Here is a 23,511-nt window from a genome sequence, read left to right on the forward strand (position 1 = left end):
TTACTTGAAATATTTAAGAGGAGTTTTGTTTCCTGAATGGATGCTTGCTGAATAAAAAATAATGGTAAACAAGACTGTGTGGCAATAATTAGCACAGAAAAAGACAACCAGACTAATGAAATAGTTCAGTATTACAACTGCATATACATGGAAACAATATTTACATTAGTGAAACTGCATTTCAGTGGAAAAAAATATGAATTATTCAATAATTTTTGCTGGGACCCATCCATGAGAAATACCCATTTCAAAAGAAAAAATAAACTGGATCTCTACTTCTTGCCATACACAAAAATCAAGTCCAGGCGAATTAAAGTCTTAAATGTGAAAAATAACTTTTATAAGCTTTACAGAAGATTATGATTTCAAAAAGATTTCTTAAATAACACACACACACACACACACACAAACCATGAGGAAACTAATTTCTGTGCATCAGAAAGCACATTAAGCACTTTCCTCTTTTCCCACCCAAAACATTCAGAATGAAAGCCTGAGGTGGTTCTGAACAGGGTACGGATCCATGCAGTGGCAGCCCAGGTTGGGTGAGTCCGATCAGGGAGAGGAGGGCTCTTTAAGAGGCGGGAAGGCGGTGCAGGGGGTCAGGGCACAGGCTGGATGAGGATGCCCACCCAGAGGACTGGTGACAGTGGCCCCATGCGGGGCACCAAAGCCTGAGCGGGTGAGGGGAACACCCTCACTCAGGGCGGTGGCAGCAATGGGAATGGTACATCCAGTGGGATTGGTATGTTAGGGGTGATGGGAGTCAGTTCTCTCCTTATCAGAGAAGGAGATACAAATACAGAGAACCAGAATGAACCCCATTTGGTGGTGGGCTGGAATTGGAGGGACTGATGTTAATCCATGGCTTCCATCTACCTATTGGCAGCCAGAGAGACACTCATTCCCTGGCTCCGTCTGGGAGGGCCTGGCAGCATTAACACTCCGATGGGTATGAAAACACCTAACACTCAGATCTTGGCTCCCGAATGCTCATCTCCATTAAAAGAAACCAGGGCTCCTTAGAAAATGGCTGATTCCAGGCTGCAACATCTTGTACAACAGAAAGTTAAAAAGCATTCAAAGAATGCTTGAGAGACATGCCAAAAAGTGCACAGATGACAACTTAAGGAGCTCGCACTGGCCAGACCAAGGTACAATTTGAATATCAAATAAATCATGCTAATAACAAATCATAACCCATTGAATAAAATGGGAAACCATGAGTCCATACTGATACAAAAAATGAACTGAAAAAAAGATAAAGGAAAGAAAAGAAAGTCATGTAACAATAGCCAACCAATACAGATGTAAACTGACTGTAGACATTGTTGGAAAATGTAAGCTTAAGTATGTGTATGGTACTATTTCTCCTAATATATTAGCAGGGAAAAAATGCTACCCTTAATACTAAAAAAAAAAAATGAACTGAAAGTTTGATGAGGTAAAAGATAGTTTCCATCTGTAGAAATTATGTATTTTAAAGATTATCCACATCACTGCTCATTATGTTCATGTTCTCCTTCACCTTTGTGAAAATATGAAATATAATTTACAATTACTGTTTAATGTCTTTGTTTTTTAATTCTATCATCTGTGCTGTTTCTTGTCAGTTCTGAGTTAGTTTTCTCGTCAGTGAGGGTCATGTTTTTGTACTTTGCATGACTAGTAATTTGTTAGATTCTGGTTATTGTGACTTTTACATAATAAGGTACTGGATTTTGGGGTAGAGGAGGGTACTCCTTCAAAATTAGTTTGTGCTTTGCTCTGGGACATGATTAAGTTACTTGGAATCAGGGCTTGCTTTTAAGCTTTGTTAGGTCAGGACCAGAACAGCCTGTAGTTCAAGGCTAATTCAGTTTCATCACTGAGGTGATCGTCTTCTGAGAACTCTATCCAGTGCCATGTATTTATTATGAGGTTTCTCCACCCTGGCTATTGGGAACATGAACTGTTCCCATCCCTGTGAGCTTCACAGATTGCTCTGTCTGCTTATTATGGGGGTTCTAGCCCCAGCCTCTGGTAGTTCTCTCACAAACTTGCTGAAGAAAAAAGGAAAACTCTCCGTAGATCTCCAGAGTTCTCTCTCTGTTGCTTTCTCCACTCCACATCAATACCCAGCTTTCCCTAGTATCCAATGACTCAAAACTACTGTTTTTCATATTCTGTCAGATTTTTGTTATTGCTTAAGACTGTCAGGTAAGTCTAGATTCTGTTATTCCATTATGGCCGGAAGTGGATGTGGAGAATGGATGTGGAGAACTGTTTCAATACCTCTAAAAGTACAAAACATTTACCAATTACAAAGTGAAAAAGGGTAACTTTACATAGAGAAACATGACAAGCATCATTTTAATGAAATGACCAAAATAAACACCATGAGAAATGGGACAAATTGGAAATACAGGCCCTTACTGGATGCCCTGAGATCATAGCCTTACTTCTATGATATCCCGCCAAAGATGTACAACCTGAATCTAACCATGAGGAAACAGACAAACTCAAATTGAACGACATTCTACAACACGACTGGCCTGTGAAATGTGAAACATTTTAGGAAGTAATTTGATAACTATGAAAGATGTTTATACCCTATGACTCAGCAAGTTAACTCTGAAGTACATACTCTACAGAAACTCAAAAATGTGTATAAGAAGAAACCTATTGGAATGTCCATATGGAATTATTAAAGCAAAACATTAAAATAAATATAAATACCCACCAAGAAGAACATGATGAAATACATAGAGATGAAAAAGAATGAAATAGAGCTACACATACCAATGTGGCTACATCTCACCAATGATAATGAGTGAAAATGATCTATTACAGATATGCCTGGGAATTATAACAACAAATTTACAGGGTGGGTATGGAGAACAGAACGCAATCTGGGAGGAATATACCCGCAGTTTCAATAGTATATATAATGTTTTATTTCCTAGGAGAGATAGTAGCCAGGATTTCATTATGCTATTCTCTTTTTCTTTGTGATTAAAACTTTTTAACTGAAAAACGTTGCTCATCAAGTTGGAAAATGTCCATTCAAAATGGTTAAAATAAAAATATTGCTAAACTAGTTTTAGTGTAGCATGGGTTTTCTGGAAAAAAAAAATGTACTCAAGGGGAGATTCTATGCAGGTAATACTGGATAAACTTTCATTTATTAACAGATAATTTCCAAAACATTTGGTTTCATTTTGACAGTGCAGCAAGGCTATCAGTTTCATCTGGAACCTGACCAAGCTGACCATCTGTACGGATTTGAATAACTGAGTAACTGAAAGCTGCCATACATCCTGGGGTGGCCGTTGTCAAATGGCACGGCCAAAGAATAGCATACTGGACATGAAGTTGTGGACAGCCACACATATTCAACTTCATCAAATATAATTAACTTACCAATCAAAAGTTAATTAGGAGTCATGCACACACATGAGTATTCAGGAGCATAGAACATTCTGGAGGCCAAAGTTTCCTGTCAGAAGTAACAGGGTAGAGCTGTTTCTTTCCTAGTCTTTGGGTGACAAGAACTGCTTGAGAAGTGAAAACCTCCTTTAGGCTGGCTGTGTAGGCTTAAGAATGGTTACTTTGCTTTTCATCTTAAAAAACAAATCAAAACAGTAAACGTGGATGTGTATGGGGTTCTTCAAATGCCAATGACTTCACAACTGGTGAAGTGGAGACCGGCCTGCTTTCTGAGATCATCCTGACTCCCAGTCCCACACATTCCACTCCTACCCAGATCCTGAACATAGAGAACTGCCTATGTGACTTTTCAAACTTCTGGAATTCACAGAAGTGTGTTGTAACTTCTACAGAAATATGTTTCTGATATACCCTCTGGACACAAAAGAGCATCTGGCATTTAGCATATTCTTTTTGAAGAATAAGTTGCAAACAATGGCTTTTTTCTTTGAAATTTTGTAATCAGAATTCTTTTATAAAAGAAAACCCACATGCAGGAAGATTTGCATGATGCTTTCCATAAATTATGAAAAACCTGTTTTTATATCTGTATCAATTTGGATACTCTTGTTACAATAACACATGCACAAACACACACATACATACATTCTTCAACCTCCAAAAAGGTTTTGAGAAGCTCTAAATAAAAGTACAGAATAAAATCCGTAAAAGCAAAACAGTAAGAGTCAAATAATGAGGAGGACAAAGGAATAAAATCAGTTACTTACACTAGAGGGTTTTACTGAACTGTCGTCTGTGATCATTCACACAGCCTCTGCCATAGCCTCCTCCCAAGGGCTCCTGTAAGTCGGGCTGGTAGAGAGCAGCAGGCAGAGCATGGCACTTTTCTCATTGACAGACCGGGTCCACAACAGCGGAAAGTGTCATCCACGCCCTGTGCTCAGAGACTTGGCCTGGGGCCCCCACCCTGCTCCTTCTCCAGGCTTCCACCAACAGCGCCATGCATGGAGGAACCAGCAAGTAACTCCCCCAGCACAAAGGGCCAGAGCCCTTAGTGTTGCTTTGTTACTTTTCTCATCATCTTTTTTTGTTTGTTTAATGAAAAAGATGACTTTAGGATGACTTCCAGAAAACCTGTCTGAGGAGTCCCTGAATCTGAGACCACAGGCTGGTTACTAGGTCACTGAGAGGAAGTCTCACCAGTCAAGTTTTGTGGGTCCCAGCAGTACGTGAAGCACTGGACATTTGTCCTAAGCTTGGGGATTAAAAGGTTACTGAACATTTCCCACTTACTACTTTGTGGATTTTCTGTTCTGGCTTTTTCTTCTCTTCCTTGCTGTGCTCTGAACTCCAGGCAGAGAATTTTATGTTTACTGTAGAATGAACTGATAAAAGGAAATGGTGGAAATGAGAGGGCTTTATGTTAACGTGACTCATAAACTTTAATGGTTTATTACCCTGAAAGACATCCAATTACCACAGCTCTAATATCTTGCTAATCTTGTATTAAGTTTTTTTTAAAGGGCAAAATGCCAATGAACAGCATCTCCATTTTCCATTTTCTGAAAATTAAGCTGAACCTTAAAATGATACCATGAAAGTAACATTTCTAATTCACCAGGCGTAGAATGTGGTTAACAGATAAACATTTCCCCATTTTTATCTTTCAAAGCAGTATATCATAGAATAATTTGCCAGTGTTCAGCATGACTTAAGAAAATGTACAGGATATTCTAAAGTTTTAAATTGAGAAGCACTCTGGATTTGCTGGCTCCGTTTCCACCATTCATGTAAAGCAGAAATCTCCCCTATACTTAAACTGAGAATTTTTTCCAAATCATGAAAAAGAGAAAACATTGCCCTTAAAAATAATAATTTCCTTTTTGTGAATCAAATTGTGTTTATAAGCACATACACAGAAAGATACAATATGACTAAATCAAAATGATGTTACCTTAAAATCTTATTTTTCAATGAATTACTTCCAGTACTGCAATTATGTTCAAAAACTGACAATGGAAAAGTATTATATTTTTCTATAAAACTTCTCCAGTACAATCAAGCACAAAGTGGTTCCATAAATTGGATTTATCATAACTACATGAAATAAATTTCTCATTTCCCTTAATATTCCCTAAAGGTACAGGGATGAGAATCTAAATTTGGAATTACTTCTAGGTTAAATTTTTAACACAGAAATCTGACCTGTAGAATTTGCACCCCTTACTAACACCCAACAAAACTGTTTCTCATTTTGCTGATATTAAGAATTCCAAGTTCTGAATTATAAACATCCAACTCCTTAAAGAGGAAAAAATAAATAAAATTTTTAGGGTGGCAAAGGTTTCCCTTAGCTTCTTCTTTCTTATCAAGGTAAATTTCAGGAAGCTAGGTTTTATTTTCCATTGAAGATGGAACTTTGAGTGGAGGGAAATAGGTTCCTGTATATACTCTTCTCAGGATTAACTCTATAAAAAATAAGTATATTTTCTATTTGCAAATAATATATAAACTACAGAGAAGAAAGGGAAAACCATCCCACATCCCACTACTACTTAGATAAAACTACTTTTAACTAAATTTGCTGAATATCTTTCCAATCATTTTTTAAGTCTACAATTCACAGGCATTAAGTACATGCACAGTGTTGTGCAGCCATCACTACCATGCATTTCCAGAAACTGTATTCATTTGTTATGGATTGAATTGTGTCCCTCAACAAAGAGATGTTGAAGTGTTAACTCCCAGTACCTCAGAATGTGACCTTATTTGGAAACAGGGTCTTTAGAGAAGTAATGAGGTTAAGAGAGGTCATTGGGGTAGGATCTAAATATGACCAGTGTCCTTAAAAGACAAATTGTGACACAAACACAGACACACACAGAGGGAAGATGAAATGAAGACACAGGGAAAATACCATGTGAAGACGGAGGATTGGAGTGAGGCATCTTTAAGTCAAGGGACACTGAAGAATGCCAGCAAACTACCAGAAGCTAGAAAGCTAGAAAGAGGCAAGCAAAGATTCACCTGTGGGTTTCAAAGGGAGCATGGCCACACTAATACCTTGATTTTGCACTTCCAGCCTCCAGAACAAAGACAATAAATTTCTGTTTTTAAGTCACTCAGTTTGTGGCAGTTTGTTAAAGCAGCCCTAGTAAATGAATACACCATTAAACAATAATTCTCCTCCCTGAACCCCACCCTGACCCCTGGTAACCTTTATTCTACTGTCATTATGCATTTGCTATTCTAGGTACTGAATATAAGTGGAATCATGTATTACCCTTTTGTGTCTGGCTTATTTCACTTAATATAATGTCTTCAAGGTTCATCTATGCTATGGCATGTATCAGAAATTCATTCCTTTTTATGGATAATATTCCACTGTATGTATGAACCATATTTTATTTATCCAGTCATCTGTTGGACAGACACTTGTGTTATTTCTACCACTTGGCTATTGTGAATTATCCTGCTATGAACACTGGTGTGTAAGTATCTGTTTGAGTCCTTGCTTTCAAAATTCTTTTGGGTGGAATTGCTAAGTACAAAGTCCAATTTATTGCTCTTTTATGAATTGTGCTTCATGGTCGTATCTAAGAATCACAACCTAACAGAAAGCCAAAGGCCTTCTCCTATGTTTTCTCTAGAAGTTTTAGTTTTAACTCTTACATTTAGGCCTATGCATGGTTCATTTGGAGTTAATTGTAGTGTATGGTGATAAGTAAGGATCTAAGGTCTAGTTCTTTTTCCTTTTCATCTTTTCTTTCCTTTCTTTCTTTCTTTCTTTTTTTTTTTGAATACCCAATTGTTCCACCACTGTGTTGGAAAAAACAACTTTTCCTCCGATGAATTGCCTCATCAACTTTGTCGAACAACACACGCTTCTGGCCAACATAGTAACAGTGACCACATTTACCATCCTGCCTGAAACCAGGAAACAGACAAAATATATGAAATCAACAATTTTCAAGACACTCTTCATTAGGCAACAAGGATCAGTAACGCTGAGACAGAAACGAATGAAGTTAGCCCTCTACTTGTCCTGACTTATTACCTTGACGGTTTCTAAAACATGGTACAGGTAAGGGAAAGCTAGTGGAGTTTGGTGCGTTCCTTGAATGGAAGAGATGTAGCTGACAGTGTGGAAAGAACAAGGTGACTAGTTTTCAGGATAGAAAACTAGAGAGAAGAGAGCTGCACAGATCAGTACATGCATGTGAGTGAAGAAGCTACCCAAGGCCTGGGAAAGCAAGGTCCAAAATGATTAGGTATAAAAGCACTCGCACTGAATCAAGTGCCTGTTCCCACTAGCCAGCCAGATTCATGATTCATGAGCCATTGGGCAAACCAAGGGCTGCTCATTGCTCTGGTGCTGGCTAATAAATCTCCAAAACAAGACCCAAAAGGATCAAGCTGTTCCCAAATGATTTACCTAAGTCTCAGAACAAAGCTTAAGAATACATTAGGAATAAAAAATATTCAGCACCCAAGAAGGTAAAATCCATTTTGTTTGGCATCCAACAAAAATGGCTGGGCACGCAAAGAAACATGAAATTACTACCTATAAGGAGAAAGTCATCTTTTTTCCATTCAGTCTTTCATTATTAAGTACAATGTTAACTCTAGTTTTTTTTTAAGATGACTTTATTACATTAAGGAAAGTCCCTCCCATCCTAATTTGTTTAGTTTTTTATCAAACATGAATGTTAGATTTTGTCAAATGATTTTTCTATATCTGAGATGATCATATTTTACCCCTTAATTCTATTAACATGGTGACTTATGATTTTTAACAGCTTTAATGATATAATTCACATACCATTTAATTTACCCATTTAAAATATACAACTTAAAACAGTTTTCAGCATATTCATAGAGTTGTTCAACCATCACCACAACTTCAGAACATTTTGATCACCCAAAAGTATCTGTGAATATTCACTCCCCATTTTCCACAAGCTCTGGGCAGTCAGCAATCTATTTTCTGTCCCTATTTGCCTCTTCTGGACATTTCATATAAATGGAATCGTATAGTATGTTTCATTTAGTGTAATATTTTCAAGACTCATCTATGTGTATCCATATATTAGTACTTTCTTTTTATTGCTGAATAACATTCCATTATATGGATATACCACATTTTATTTATCCACTCATCAGTTGATGGACATTTGTGGTATTTCCATTTTTAATTGTTATGAATGGTGATGCTATGAACATGTGTTTAACACATATTTATGTGGGTGTATGTTTTCATTTCTCTTAGAAATTGTACCCAGGAGTGAAATTGCTGGGTCATATAGTAACACTGTTCAACATTTTGAGGAAATGTCAGACTGTTTTCCAAAGCAGCTGCACCATTTTCTATTCCCACTAGCAGTGTATGAGGTTTCCCATTTCCCCAAATCCTCACCACCATTTATTGTTATCTGTCATTTTGATTATAGCCATCCTAGTGGGTATGAAGTAGCATTGTGGTTTTGATTTGCATTTCACTGATATAGAGCATCTTTTCACATACTTATTGGCCATTTCTATATCCCTTGGAGAAATGTCTACTGAAATCCTTTGCCCATTTTTATTTGGGTTGTCTTTTTATTACTGAATTGTAGGAGTACTTTAGATACAAAATCCCTCACCAGATACATGATTTTATAAGTAGTTTCTCCAACTCTGTAGGTTGTCTTCACATTCTTGATGGTGTCTTTTGAAGCACAGAAGTTTTAATTTGATGAAATTTAATGTATTTTTTCTTCTGTTGCTTGTGCCTTTGGTATCATATCTAAGAAACCATTGTGTAATTTCAAAGTCACAATGATTTAATGCTTCTATTTTCTTCTAAGAGCTTTATAGTTTAGCTAACATTTAGATCTTTAATCCATTTTTAATTTTTATATATAATAGAGATCCAAATTCTTTCACATCCTCGTCTTGGCACTCCTGTTGAAAATCAATTGAGTGTATATGTATGGATTTACTTGTGGACTCGCAATTTTATTTCATTGGTCTATGCACCTATCCTTTTGCCAATAACACATGCTTTGATTACTGTAGCTTTGCAGTAAGTTTTGAAATCAGGTTATGTGAGTCCCTCAGTATTGTCCTTTTTCAAGATTGTGTTACAGGTTAAATTGCACCCCCTCAAAAGATGTTTAAGGCCTAACTCCCAGCACCTGCAAATGTGAATTTATTTGGAAATAGGATTTTTGCAGATCTGAGGTAAGATGAAGTCATTAGCATGGGCCCTAATTCAGTATGACTGGTGTTTTCTAAAAAGGGGGATTTGGACACAGAGATAGGCATACACAGAGAGGGAGAACACTATGTGATCAGGGCAAAGGAGCCAAGGAATGTCAAAGATTACTAGCAAACCACCAGAAACTAGGAGACAGGCATGGAACATTCTGGTTCTCAGAAGGAACGAGCATTGCTGACAACCTGATTTTGGGCTTCTAGACACAAGAACCACAAGAAAATTACATTCTGTCATTTAAGCCACCTAGTATAGGGTACTTTGTTACAGTAGTCCTAGCAAGCTAATGCAGTAAGTTTTGCACTTTTTTTGCTGAATTTATTCTTATTCCTAAGTATTTTGCTCCTTTCAATGCTACTATGAATGGAATTAAGTAATTTCATTTTTTGTTCACTGTAAGTAAATAGAAAAACAATTGATTTTTTGTATACTTATCTTGCATCCTGCAATCCTTTCTGAGTATTCCTCAGGATTTTCTATATATAAGACCATGATACCTGCAAATAGTCTTGTTTCTTCCTTTCCAATAAGGATGCCTCTTATTTCTTTTTCTTGCCTAATTATCCTGGCTAGAACCTCCAATACAATGCTGAATAGGGAGGGGAGAGTGGACATTCTTGTCTTGTTCATGTTGGGGAGAAATCATCTAATTTCTTGCCTTAAGTATGGTGCTAGATGTGGGTTTTTCTTAGATGCTCGTGACCATATTGAGGAAATTCCCTTTTATTCCTTGTAGGCTGAGTGATTTTTATCAAGAAGGGTTGAATTTTGTCAAGTACCTTTTTTGCATCTGTTGAAATGACGATGTCTTATTTGTCCTTTTTAAATTGGTTCTTGGATGTTAAACCAACCTTGCATTCTTGCAATAAATCTCACTTGGTCTTGGTGCATAATATTTACTTATGTTGCTGGATTTGGTTTGCTAGTATTTTGTTGAGAACTTTTGCATCTATAGTTGAGATATTGGTCTGTATTTTTCTTTTCCTGTGATCTCTGCCCAGTTTTAGTATCAGGGTAAATATGACCTCATAGAATAAGTTGTAAAGTGTCTTCCATTTTTTTGGTAGAGTTTGTGAAGAATCAGTATTAATTCTTATTTAAGTGCTTGGTGGAATTCATCAGTAAATCCATCTGGGATTTTCTTTGTTGGATGATATTTAGGTACTATTTCAGTTTCTTAACTTGATGTATGTAAATTCAGAGTTCGTATTTCTTCTTTAGTTTTGGTAATTTTTATCTTTCTAAGAAATTGTCAATTTTATCTAAGTTGTCTAATAGCTGACATCTAAGTTGTCAAATGCCTATTATGAACTTAAAGAATCTTTTTCTTTTTAAATCCTATGAACTTTAATGCCTATTAAAATGTTCTCTTAAATGCTTATTTCTGTACGATTTATAATCATGTTCCCTCTTCAGTCATTATCTTGACAATGTGTGTCTTCTGTGTTTTTTCATGGTTAGTCTACCAAAAGACAATATGTAAAAATCTTTTCAAAGAATTAACTTTTGGCTTCATTGTTTTTCTCTTGCTTTTATATCTCCTACTTCTTTGACTTCTGATTTTTTATTATTTCTTCCTTCTAATTACATGAGCTTGACTTGCTCTTCTGTTTCTCATTTCAGGTGGAAGCTTAGAATAATTTTGGATCTTCCTAACCTGTGTCAGAAGATACAACTTTTTAAGCACTGCTTTTGCAGCATCCCATACATTTTTATGTTATATATTCATTTTAAGTCAGTTTAAGATATTTTATAATATACTTCTGATGTCTTTGAATCATGGGTTATTTAGAAAGATATTGTTTACTCTTCACGTATTCAGGGAGTCTTCAGATTTCTTTCTATTGTTAATTTCTAGTTTAATTCTTTTGTGCTAGAGTACATACTTTGGATAACGTCAGTACTTGAAGTTTGTTAACAATGCACTACATACACTTGCAAAGAACATGTATTCCGCCACTGCTAGGTGGAGAGTTCTCTATAGCTCAGTTACATCAAATTGGGATAAAGCTGTTCAAGATTTCTACGTTCTTACTTTCTGTAATTTTTCTAGACATTACTAAGAGAAGAGTATTAAAATTGCCAAATATAATTGTTAAATTTTCTCTTTTTTCTTTACATTTTGTCTGGTTTTGCTTCATATATTTTAGAGCTCTGTTAGGTACATTTATAATTTCAAGACTTTCTGAATTTTTGGCCCTTCTATCATGAAATGTTCCTCCTTTGTCTCTAGTATTATTTTTAGAAGTCTATTTGGCTTGATATTAAAATAGCTCACCCAGCTCTTTTATGGTCATTATTTGCACAGTGTATATTTTTCTATCACTTAATATTCAACCTATTTGTGCTTTTGAATTTAAAGTCTCTTGTAAATAATATATATTTTGGACTTTGCAGTTTGACAAACCTAGTCTTTCATTGGAATACTAACTCCATTCATATTTAATGTAATTACTGATATGGCTGGATTTACATCTGCCAGTTTACTGCTTGTTTTCTGACTCAGTATTACCAGTATTAATGGATACATAGAACAACAGTATACATGACCATAATTTACTTTATCAGTTCCCTATTTTCATTGGGGTTACCAATTTTTCCCTTTTACAAATAACACTAAGATATTAAACAGCCTAGTATATCTACTTCCTTGAAATATATTTCTTTAAATAGGATTACTAAGTGAAAAGTTTTGCACATTTTTACATATAAATACATATTAGCAACCATCTCCCCAAAGAAGCTGAATTCATTTATATCTTACAAACAGTCCTTGAGGGTGCTTGGTTCCCCTATCTTAAGCCCCACTTAGGTTTGTCCATGTTTTAAATTATAACCTTTGGCAATATGATACATTTCATTAATTTTCACTTCTTTATTAATGTAGTTTTTCCTTTAATATTTTTAATTTTAATTTTTAATATTTCTAATTTTAAGTTCAGATTATCAAGTCTGAGCCCCAACAACATTGCAATCACTGTCCAACAATGAAGAGGTCGTCATTTCCTTATTGTATATCCATAGCTCCTTTATCATATATTAGTTGGCCATATATGTGTGGGTTTATATCTGGGCTCTCTAATCTGTTCCATTGATCTATGAGTCTGTTCTTGTGCCAGTACCAATTTGTTTTTATTATTGTGACTGTAGTAGAGTTTGAAGTGTAGTAGAACTTTAATTTTGATATGCTTATAGACATTTACCTATTCCAAAATTTAAATGTAAAAGCCACATTTTCTTGAACTCCAGTCACTAAAACACATGCTGAAGTGTTTGGGGAAGAACACTGATATCTGAAGTTTACTTTTAAATGAATTTTAAAAAATTACATCAAAGGATAAATACATGGATACTTTTGTGATACAGCAAGAACATGTAAAGATTAATGGTACAATCTAAGTTCTGAGAATGTGAAAGTTTCCTGAAAAATTCTTCCATCTTTTCTGCATGTTTGAAAATGCTCATAATAAAATGGTGGGGGGAAAACCCACACTGCTTCTGATACTTCAGTGGTTTCTTTTTCTTTTTAAATCCACCTGTCCCAGCCAGTCATCCACACTGTTTTAAGTACCACAGCTTTATAGTATACTCTAATATCTTACAGAGAAAGTCTTTCACATACTGCCATTTCACGATTTTCCCAAGTTCTTCCCTTTTTCTTTTTTTTATTTATCATTGTTATACAATCTTATGAAGGTTTCGCATGAGCAACATTGTGGTTTGAACATTCATCCATATTATCAAGTCTGAGCCCCAACCACATTGCAATCACTGTCCATCAAATTGGGATAGTGCAGTAAGATGCTAGAGAGTCATTACTTGTCTTCTCTGTGCTATACTGCATTCCCTGTGGCCTACCTATATTGTGTGTGCTAATTATAATGCCCTTTAATCCATTTCTCCTCCCTCACCACCCACCCTGCCCAACCCCTTCCCTTTGGTAACCACTAATCACTTCTTGGAGTCTGTGAGTCTGCTGCTGTTTTGTTCCTTCAGTTTTGCTTTGTTGTTATACCCCACAAATGAGTGAAATCATTTGGTACTTGTCTTTCTCCACCTGGCTTATTTCACTGAGCATAATACCCTCTTGCTTATGTTGTTGCAAGTAGTAGGATTTGTTTTCTTTTTATGGCTGAATAATATTCCATTGTGTATATGTACCACATCTTCTTTATCCATTCATCTAATGATAGCCACTTAGGCTGCTTCCACATCTTGGCTATTGTAAATAGTGCTGTAATAAACATAGGGGTATACAGACTTTTTAAATCTGTGATCTTGCTTTCTTTGGATAAATTCCTAGGAGTGGAATTCCTGGGTCAAATGGTATTTCTAATTTTAGTTTACTGAGGCACTTCCATATTGCTTTCCTCAATGGTTGAACTATTTTACATTCCCACAAAAACTGTAAAAGGGTTCCCCTTTCTCCACATCCTCACCAGCACTTGTTATTCCTTGTCTTTTAGATGTTGGCCATCCTAACTGGTGTGAGGTGATGTCTCATTGTGGTTTTAATTTGCATTTCTCTGATAATTAGAGATGTGGAACATCTTTTCATGTGCCTGTTGGCCATCTGAATCTCTTCTTTGAAGTAGTGTCTGTTCAGATCCTCCACCTATTTTTTAATATGGTTATTTGCTTTATGGGTGTTGAGGCATGTGAGCTCTTTATATATTTTGGATGTTAACCCCTTATTGGATATGTCATTTATGAATATATTTTCCCATACTGTCAGATGCCTTTTGTTCTGCTGATGGTGTCCTTTGCTGTACAGAAGCCTTTTAGTTTGATATAGTTCCATTTGTTCATTTTTGCTTTTGTTTCCCTTGCCCAAGGAGATGCATTCAGGAAAAAGTTGCTCGTGTTTATATTCAAGAGATTTTTGCCTATGTTTTGTTCTATGAGTTTTATGGTTTCATGACTTACATTCAGGTCTTTGATCAATTTCATTTACTTTGGGGTATAGAATTAGACAATAATCCACTTTCATTCTTTCACATGTAGCTGTCCAGTTTGCCAACACCAGTGTTGAAGAGGTCATTTCCCTATTGTATATCCATAACTCCTTTATTATATATTAGTTGGCCATATATGTTTGGTTTTATATCTGGGCTCTCTAATCTGTTCCATTGATCTATGGGTCTGTTCTTGTGCCAGTACAATTTGTTTTGATTATTGTGGCTTTGTAGTAGAGCTTGAAGTTGGGGAGCATAATCCCCCCAGATTTGTTCTTCCTTCTTAGGATTGCTATGGCTATTCAGGGTCTTTTGTGGTTCCATATGAATTTTAGAACTATTTGTTCTAGTTCATTGGAGAATGCTTTTGGTATTCTGATAGGGAATGCATTGAATCTATAGATTGCTTTAGGCAGGATGGCCATTTAACAATATTAATTCTTTCTATCCATGAGCATGGAATGTATTTCCATCTATTGGTGTCTTCTTTAATTTCTCATGAGTGTTTTCATTTTCAGGGTATAGGTTTTTCACCTATTTGATTGGATTTATTCCTGAGTGTTTTATTGTTTGGGATACAATTGTAAATTGCATTGTTTTTCTGATTTCTCTTTCTGCTAGTTCATCATTAGTATATAGGAATGCAACAGATTTCTGTGTATTTTGTATCCTGCAACTTTGCTGAATTCAGTTATTAGTTCTAGTAGTTTTTGGGTGGATTCTTCAGGGTTTTTTATGTACAATATCATGTCACCTGCAAACAGTGACAGTTTTAACTTCTTCCTTACCAATCTGGGTGCCTTTTATTTCTCTGTGTTGTCTGATTGCTGTGGCTAGGACCTCCAGTACTATGTTGAATAAAAGTGGAGAGAGTGGGCATCCTTGTCTTGTTCTGATCTTAGAGGAAAAGCTTTCAGCTTTTCACTGTTAAGTATGATGTTAGCAGTGGGTTTGTCATATATGGCCTTATTACGTTGAGGTGCTTGCCCACTATATCCATTTTGTTGAGTTTTTATCATGAATGGATTTGCATTTTGTCAAATGCTTTTTCAGCATCTATTGAGATTATCATGTGATTTTTGTTCATTTTTTTTGTTGTGGTGTATGATGTTGATGGATTTTCAAATATTGTCCATCTTGCATTTCTGGAATAAATCCCAGTTGATTGTGATGGATGATATTTTTGATGTATTTTTGAATTTGGCTTGCTAATATTTTGTTGAGTATTTTTGCATCTATGTTTATCAGGGATATTGGTAATTTTCTTTTTTTGTGGTGTCTTTGCCTGGTTTTGATATTAGAGTGATGCTGGCCTCATAGAATGAGTTTGGAAGTACCCCCTTCTACTTTTTGGAAAACTTTAAGGAGGATGGTATAAGGTCTTCTCTAAATGATAAAATTCAGTGGTTAAGCCATCTGGTCCAGGAATTTTGTTCTTAGGTAGTTTTTGATTATCAATTCAATTTCCTTGCTGGTAATTGATCTCTTCAGATTTTGTTTCTTCCTTAGTCAGTCTTGAAAGGTATTTTTCTAGAAAGTTGTCCATTTCTTCTAGGTTATGCAGTTTGTTACTATAATTTTTCATAGTGTTCTCTAATAATTCTTTGTATGTCTGTGGTGTCTATAGTGATATTTTCTTTCTCATTTCTGATTCTGTTTATGTGCATACACTCTCTTTTTTTCTTGGTAAGTCTGGCTAGGGATTTATCTATTTTGTTTATTTTCTCAGAGATCCAGCTCCTGCTTTCATTGATTCTTTCTATCATTTTATTCTTCTCATTTTTATTTCTACTCTGTTCTTTATTATGTCCCTCCTTCTACTGACTTTGGGCTTCATGTGTTCTTCTTTTCCCAGTTTCATTTATTCTAAGTTTAGACTGTCCATTTGGGATTTTTCTTCTTTCTTGCAATACACTTTCCTCTTAGAATGGCCTTTGCTGCATCCCACAGGTTCTGGGGTGTCCAGTTGTTTCATTTGTCTCCATATATTGCTTGATTTTTGTTTTTATTTGGTCATCGATCTATTGAGTATTTAGGAAAATCTTGTTAAGCCTGCATGTGTTTGTGGGTTTTTCTTTGCACAATTTATTTCTAGTTTCATATGCTTGTGGTCTGAGAAGCTGGTTGGCACAATTTCAGTCTTTTTTAATTTACTGAGGCTCTTGTTGTGGCCTAGTATATGATCTATTCTGGAAAATGTTCCATGTGCACTTGAGAAGAATGCGTATTCTGCTGCTTCTGGGTGGAGTGTTCTGTAGAGGTCTGTTAGGGCCATCTGTTCTAATGTGTTGTTCAGAGTCTCTGTCTCCTTATCTCATGTCTGGTTGATCTGTCTTTTGGAGTGAGTGGTGTGTTGAAGTCTCCTAAAATAAATGCATTGCATTCTATTTCCCCCTTTAATGGTTAGTTTTCACATATTTAGGCACTCCTATATTGGGTACATAGATATTTATAATGGTTATATCCTCTTGTTGGGCTGACCTGTTCATCATTATGTAGTTCCTTGTGTCTTGTTATTTTGTTTTGAAATCTATTTTGTCTGATACAAGTATTGCTACTCCTGCTTTTTTCTCACTATTTGTATGAAATATCTTTTTCTACCCCTTCACTTTTAGTCTGTGTATGTCTTTGGGTTTGAAGTGAGTCTCTTGCAGGCAGCATATAGATGGGTCTTGTTTTTTGTTTATCCATTCAGTAGTTCTGTGTTTTGATTGGTGCCTTCAGTCCATTTACATTTAGGGTGATTATTGATAGATTCGTATGTATTGCCATTGCAGGCTTTAGATTCATGGTTACCAAAGGTTCACAGGCAGCTTCTTTACTATCTAACAGTCTAACTTAACATTGCTTATGATGCTATTTCAAAAACAATCCAATGGTTTTTTTCTCTTCCTTCTTCTTCCTCCTCCACTCTTTATATGTTAGGTGTCATATTCTGTACTCTTTGTGTATCCCTTCTGTGGGTAGTTGATTTAGTTTTGCATTTGCCTAATAATTAATTGGTCTACTCCCTATACTGTGGTTTTATTTTCCCTGGTGACTGCTATTTAGCCTTAAGAGCACTTTCATCTATAGCAGTCTCCTTAAAATACACTGTAGAGACAGTTTGTGGGAGGTAAATTTCCTTAACTTTTGCTTATCTGGAAAGTGTGTAATCCCTGCTTCAAATTTAAATGATAATCTTGTCAGGTAGAGTATTTTTCATTTCAGGCCCTTCTGTTTCAATGCATTATATTATCATGTCATTCCCTTCTGGCCTATAAGGTTTCTGCTGAGAAGTCTGCTGGTAGCCTGACAGGCTTTCCTTTGTACATGGCCTTTTTTCTCTTTCTGGCAGCTTTAATACTCTCTCCTTGTGCTTAATCTTTGTCATTTTAATTATTATATGTCTTGGTGTTGTCTTCCTGGGGTCCCTTTTGTTGGGAGATGTGTGCACTTCCATGACCTGAGAGACTATTTCCTTTCCCAGATTGGTAAGTTTTCAGCAATTATTTCCTCAAAGACACTTTCTATCACTTTTCCTCCCTTCTCTTTCTGTTACCCTTACAATGTGAATATTGTTCCATTTGGATTGGTCACACAGTTCTCTTATTATTGTTTCATTCCTGGAGATCCTTTTTTCTTTCTGTGCCTCAGCTTCATTTTCCTGTTGCCTAATTTCTATTTTATTTGCCATCTCCCCTACCTTATCTAATCTACTTTTAAATCCCTCCATTGTATTTTTCATTTCAGATAGTGTACTTTTCAAAGTTTTTCTCTTTCCTGAAGTCCTCCCTGAGATCTTAAATATTTTTCTGAAGCTCTGTCAGCATGTTTAGGATTTTTATTTTGAAATCTTTATCAAGAAGATTGGTGATTTCAGTTTCACTTAGCCCTCTTTCTGGTGTCTGTTGGATTTTTGTACAAAATTTTTTTGCTGTTTCATATTTCTAGTGATTACTATGAAATAACAACTTTGTGTGGGCGGCACCCTCTAGTGCCCAGAGTCTCTACTCTCTGGTGCTGCTCAGCACCTGGAGCAATGGTGGGGGTCACAGGCACATGGTACCAGTGCCTGCTGGGAGGAAAGATCTGTTTCCTGTTTCCTGGCTGCAGTGTGTGCCTCCACTTCCAGGTACAGTGACCCAGCGCACTGGAAGGAGCCTCTGCATTATGCCCCTGTAACTGCCATAGGTGGAGCCTCCCTCCGGCTGACCTGGCGCAATGGCAGGGGCAGCAGGTATATGGACTGGTATCTGCTGGAAGGAGCGGCAGGCTGTGTATTGCAGTGGGGGGCCTTGGCACTGCACTGTCAGCCAGGGGAATGGAGTGTCTAAAGCTCCTGAAAGTTCCCAACCTGCTGGGCTGTGTGCCGGGACAATTTTTTCCACTTGTCCTTTCTCCTGAGCAGCAGGCTCTGTGTCATCTTTGCCCCTTTAGCACCCCTCTTGCTGTTCGGAAGTCTTTCAAAGTGCCTGCTTCTTTTGTCCCAGAGCAGCCGGTTGTGAGTACCTGTTCTCCACAAGTGGCTGGAATCTGTCTGAGTATTCTGCCTGTCTGCTTTCCAACCCCTGTAATCCCCAGAGCACCATGTAATGTGGGTTTGTGCTCCAGGAGCTTATCTCCAGGGCTGGGTGCTTAGCAGACCTGGGCTTCTGCTCCCTCTCCACTCTGTTTCTCGTCCTCCCACCTGTGAGCTGGGATGGGGTGAGGGCTTGGGTCCCACCGAATTGCAGCTTTGCTACTTTACCCTTTTCCCCAGATGTAGGCAGTCTATTCTTCAGTCTTTGGGTCACCATTTTAGGGTTAGTTATATTTGCTGGTTTTCATGATATATGTGGTTTTTGGCAGGAGGTTTCTGCCTCACTTCTCACATTGCCATCTTTTCTCCCTGCTCTTCCCTTCTTGATGAACTTCAAAATAAACTTAAGCTAAAAAAGTCCTGTTTTATTCTTAAAATAAACTCTTAAACTTCCAAATAATCCTGTTGCCATTTTATTTTTAGGAAAATTTTGCAATACTTCCCATCAAGTATGTCTCTACATTTATTCAAACATTTTCCCCATTATTAAATTTTATAATTTTCTTCAGATAGTTATTGGCATGTTTCTTGTGAAATTTTTTATTCCTAGGTATTTTATTATTCTGTTGCTATTGTAAATGGGGTCTTTTCTCCCATTACATTATCTAAAATGTTAGTTCTGGTATATAGAAAAATTAATACATTAAAAAAATTTTGCTTATATCTGGCTATGCTTTTGCTATTTGAGTTCTTTTAGAATTTCAAAATACACATACAATATTTGTGTTTTAACTGATGTAGTTTGATCTAAGCAAGTGGTATGATCCAGGAAAGAGGGAGACACTAGTATTAAGAGGGTAAAAGTTATATCATAATATCAAGTCAATACTTAACATAGTATTTATAACAAGAAACTCTGCTTCATTAGGATATATGGGAGACTAATCAGAGAAGTAATGTAGTTAGTTAAAGAGGGAAACATTGGTAAAAGCAACTTAGTGAATGTAATTATGAATGCTTTTCGAGACACTATTAGTGAGACAGTATTATGATACAGTAGTGATTGTACTGTAGCTATTGCTAACTTTATGTTTAGTATTTTAATCCTTGGAAAGTAAGGCCAAAAATTCTAGTATCCAAAGTATATAGTATATTATGTTCTTGTTTAGGGAAAAATACAGTGTTTTTTTATGTTAATTTATACCTTTAAGACAATTTCAATTTAAAAAATAAGCTTCTGGGTTAGTAACGAATATTGTTTTGGAAGGTTTTGTTCAACTAGGTAGGGAAAATTTAAAGTTCATTCAGAAATATAAAAGGTACAAATATATAGAAAAACTCTGAATGGGAAAATAGTGACAAGGAGACTACCCATATCAAATAGTAAAAGCCTCAATTAAGAAACTGTGGTTGTATCATGTAATGGCAGACAAATGAATCAAAATAGGAAGAATACCAACAGACTCTAACACATGGAAAGTTAATACATGGTTGAGGTGCTATCTTAAATTACTAGATGGAAGACAGATTGTTCAATATACAGTTTAGGAAAATACACTGTATTAAAAAATATGAAATTGAAAATATATCTCATACTTCAATTAAAAATATGTATCTCACACTGCATACTAGTAAATATAATCAACGAGATAAATGTAAAAAAAATCATAAAGACACTAAAAGGAAATATGGCTAAGTTCTTTAATAATTTTAGACAGGGAAAAGCCTTTTTAACTAGACTAAAAAAATCTACAAGCTATAAAAGAAAAGATATTTAATATCATAAAAAATCCATCTTTTCCCCAGTAATTTGAGATGGCAAAATCCTCATAACAAATCTCCATAAACATGTGGGTCTATTTTTGGAGTTTCTATTCTGTTCCACTGACTGTATGTAATGCTAACACACCTCTTTTAATTGTAAAGACTAGTTTGTTTCAATATTTGTTGGGGTAGCCATACTCCACTCATTGCCCTCAAGGATTTCCTGCCTATTCTTGATTCTTTATTTTTCCATATTAATTTTATAATTAATTGTTCTGTCTCCTGAAAAAAAACTTACTGGTATTTTTATTGGGATTGTGCTTATTTTTTAACCCGGGGAGAAACTGACAACTTTGTGATAAGAAATATCCTTCTCAAGAATACAGAACAGTTTTGCATTTGATTTGTTCAAGTCTGTATTTGTGCACTTCAGGAATGTTTATGAAGTTGTCTTCATTTAACTTTCAAACATTTACACTAAATTCATTCCTAGGTATTTACTTACTGCTATTGAAAATGAGAATTTCTCTTCCATTGTATCTTCTAGGTGTATATGTGAAGGTTATGGATTTTTACAGTTAATTTGGAGAAAACGCACTTTCAACTATAAAACTTACAGTAACTTGATTTCAAACTAGATTAAAAATTGTTCAATTCAGGACTAACAGTTACCAAAGGGAAAGGGATTGGGGAGGATGGGTGGGAAGGGAGGAATAAGGGGGAAAAGGGGGCATTACGATTAGCATGTATAATGTAGGCAGGGGGACACGGGGAAGGCAGTATAACACAGAGAAGACAAGTAGTGACTCTATAGCATCTTACTATGCTGATGGACAGTGACTATAATGGGGTATGTGGTGGGAACTTGATAATAGGGAGAGTCTAGTAATCATAATGTTGTTCATGTAATTGTACATTAATGATAGCAAAATAAAAAAAATTGTTCAATTCAAAATCATTTTATATTTGAGTTCAAGCAAGTTTCATTTTGGTCTTGTTCTCTGTAGAAAATAGTCACATTACAAATTCACCCACACTAACTGCACATTCTATTAATAATCCTAGGAAGAAGCAAAGGACAAAATAAAGCTAAAAGATAAAACTAGAGGTCTTTTTATTCAAGATGGTCTTCTGAAGTTAAAATTAATGCAAGTAGAGAATGCTTGCATCAGTATCTGGAAAAAGAACTTATAAGTGAGCATGTTAAATATTGTTCATTTTTATAAACATGAAATGGGACTTAAATTAGTGGAGAGAAAGAAGCATTTGGTATTTCTCTTATATGACAGAGATACTAATAAAGATACCTGAATTACCGTCATTCTTAAGATAACCTCATACAGGATGTGTAAATGTTAGCCTAGCACTTAATTTAAAACCATGCCCATCATTTTATTATGCTCACAGTAGACTAGCCACAGAAATGAGAACTTAAAATTCTAGTGAAAAAAATTGTAACATATGAAATAAGACATGTCATACAAGTTCACTGTTCATACACTTAACAGCAACAATTTTACTGTGTATCTATTCCTATAAAGTAGAATGTTTAAACTGGCTATAACATTGCATTATTATCAACAATAAAAAATTACATAGTTTTTCTTTCTTATTCTCTTCCCTCACCCTGTTTTGTTTTGAACTTTACAGGTGTGCCATCAAGGTACTCTAGTGTTGCAATATAGGCTCAATGATTACTTGATTGCTTCCTAACCACTTTAATTTAATGATAAATCTTAAAAATTTGACGCTGTTTCAAAACAGTATGTCTTCTAGAATCTCTCTTCTGCACTTAACCTTATGAAAAGTGAATTGTAAGAAAAATGAGATAAGCCAGAAAACTATTATGAATGGCAAGGAAAGAAGAACTCAATAGTCACTGTACTATTCCTATTCCAGTTTAACAGAACATTCCCTCTAGCATCAAATCTTATCTCTAATAGATAATATGAGAGAAGATTCTATACAACTGGAAACAGAAAATGCAATTACATTTTATGGCAAGAAATTTGGAAAACGTATTTTTAACAAAGCTAGCTATTAAAAAATGTTACCTTAGGCTGTCTCTTAATAGCTCCTTTTCACAAGTGTGAAATTTAATGAAGGCAACATTTACAAGTAAGACCAGAATGGTATCTTAATTACTAGCTGCATTTTCTTAGGCAACAAGAGATTAAATGGAAAGAGAAATTAGTTTTACAAATGGCATCATACATCTTTATGTTACACCCCTCTCCATCAAGTCACAGATGGTTATGTATCTTAAACTTCCTAATATTGTAGGCAATTTTCATTTCCTTGGGCACACCCAAATCCATCCCTACTCTAAATTATGTATTATTTTTGAATCATTTATAAGGACTGAAGTTGTTTATCACAATGATTTAACATTTACTGACCTCATGAAATGGGCTTTTCCCTTGTTGGGCTCTACATGAGTATAAAACTTAAAACTTGTTAAAACTACTAGCCCTGTAAGTTTGCAGTGCACTCATGACATACAGTTTGGAGAAATAACTTGACTTAATCTAATTCTAATAAAGGGTGTACAGTCCGGTTACTACTGACAAATCTAAAACCAGAGCCGGGGTAAAGTCAACACTAAT

At 35.7% G+C, this 23,511-nt stretch overlaps 1 long non-coding RNA gene across 2 annotated transcripts in view; it reads right to left on the reverse strand.

Annotated features, from left to right (window-relative positions):
- Positions 1 to 23,511, reverse strand: part of LOC118924283 (uncharacterized) — a 74,118-nt gene that overhangs the window by 30,231 nt on the left and 20,376 nt on the right. The window contains exon 2 of one of the 2 annotated variants that reach the window (XR_005029539.2): positions 4,723 to 4,814. This is a non-coding gene — a long non-coding RNA (uncharacterized LOC118924283). Of the gene's footprint in view, positions 1 to 4,196; positions 4,815 to 23,511 lie in introns of both variants that reach the window. The other variant, XR_008993852.1, reaches the window with a different exon arrangement.

This window comes from Manis pentadactyla, chromosome 14, assembly GCF_030020395.1.
Source record: "Manis pentadactyla isolate mManPen7 chromosome 14, mManPen7.hap1, whole genome shotgun sequence".
Classification (NCBI taxonomy): Eukaryota; Metazoa; Chordata; class Mammalia; order Pholidota; family Manidae; genus Manis; species Manis pentadactyla.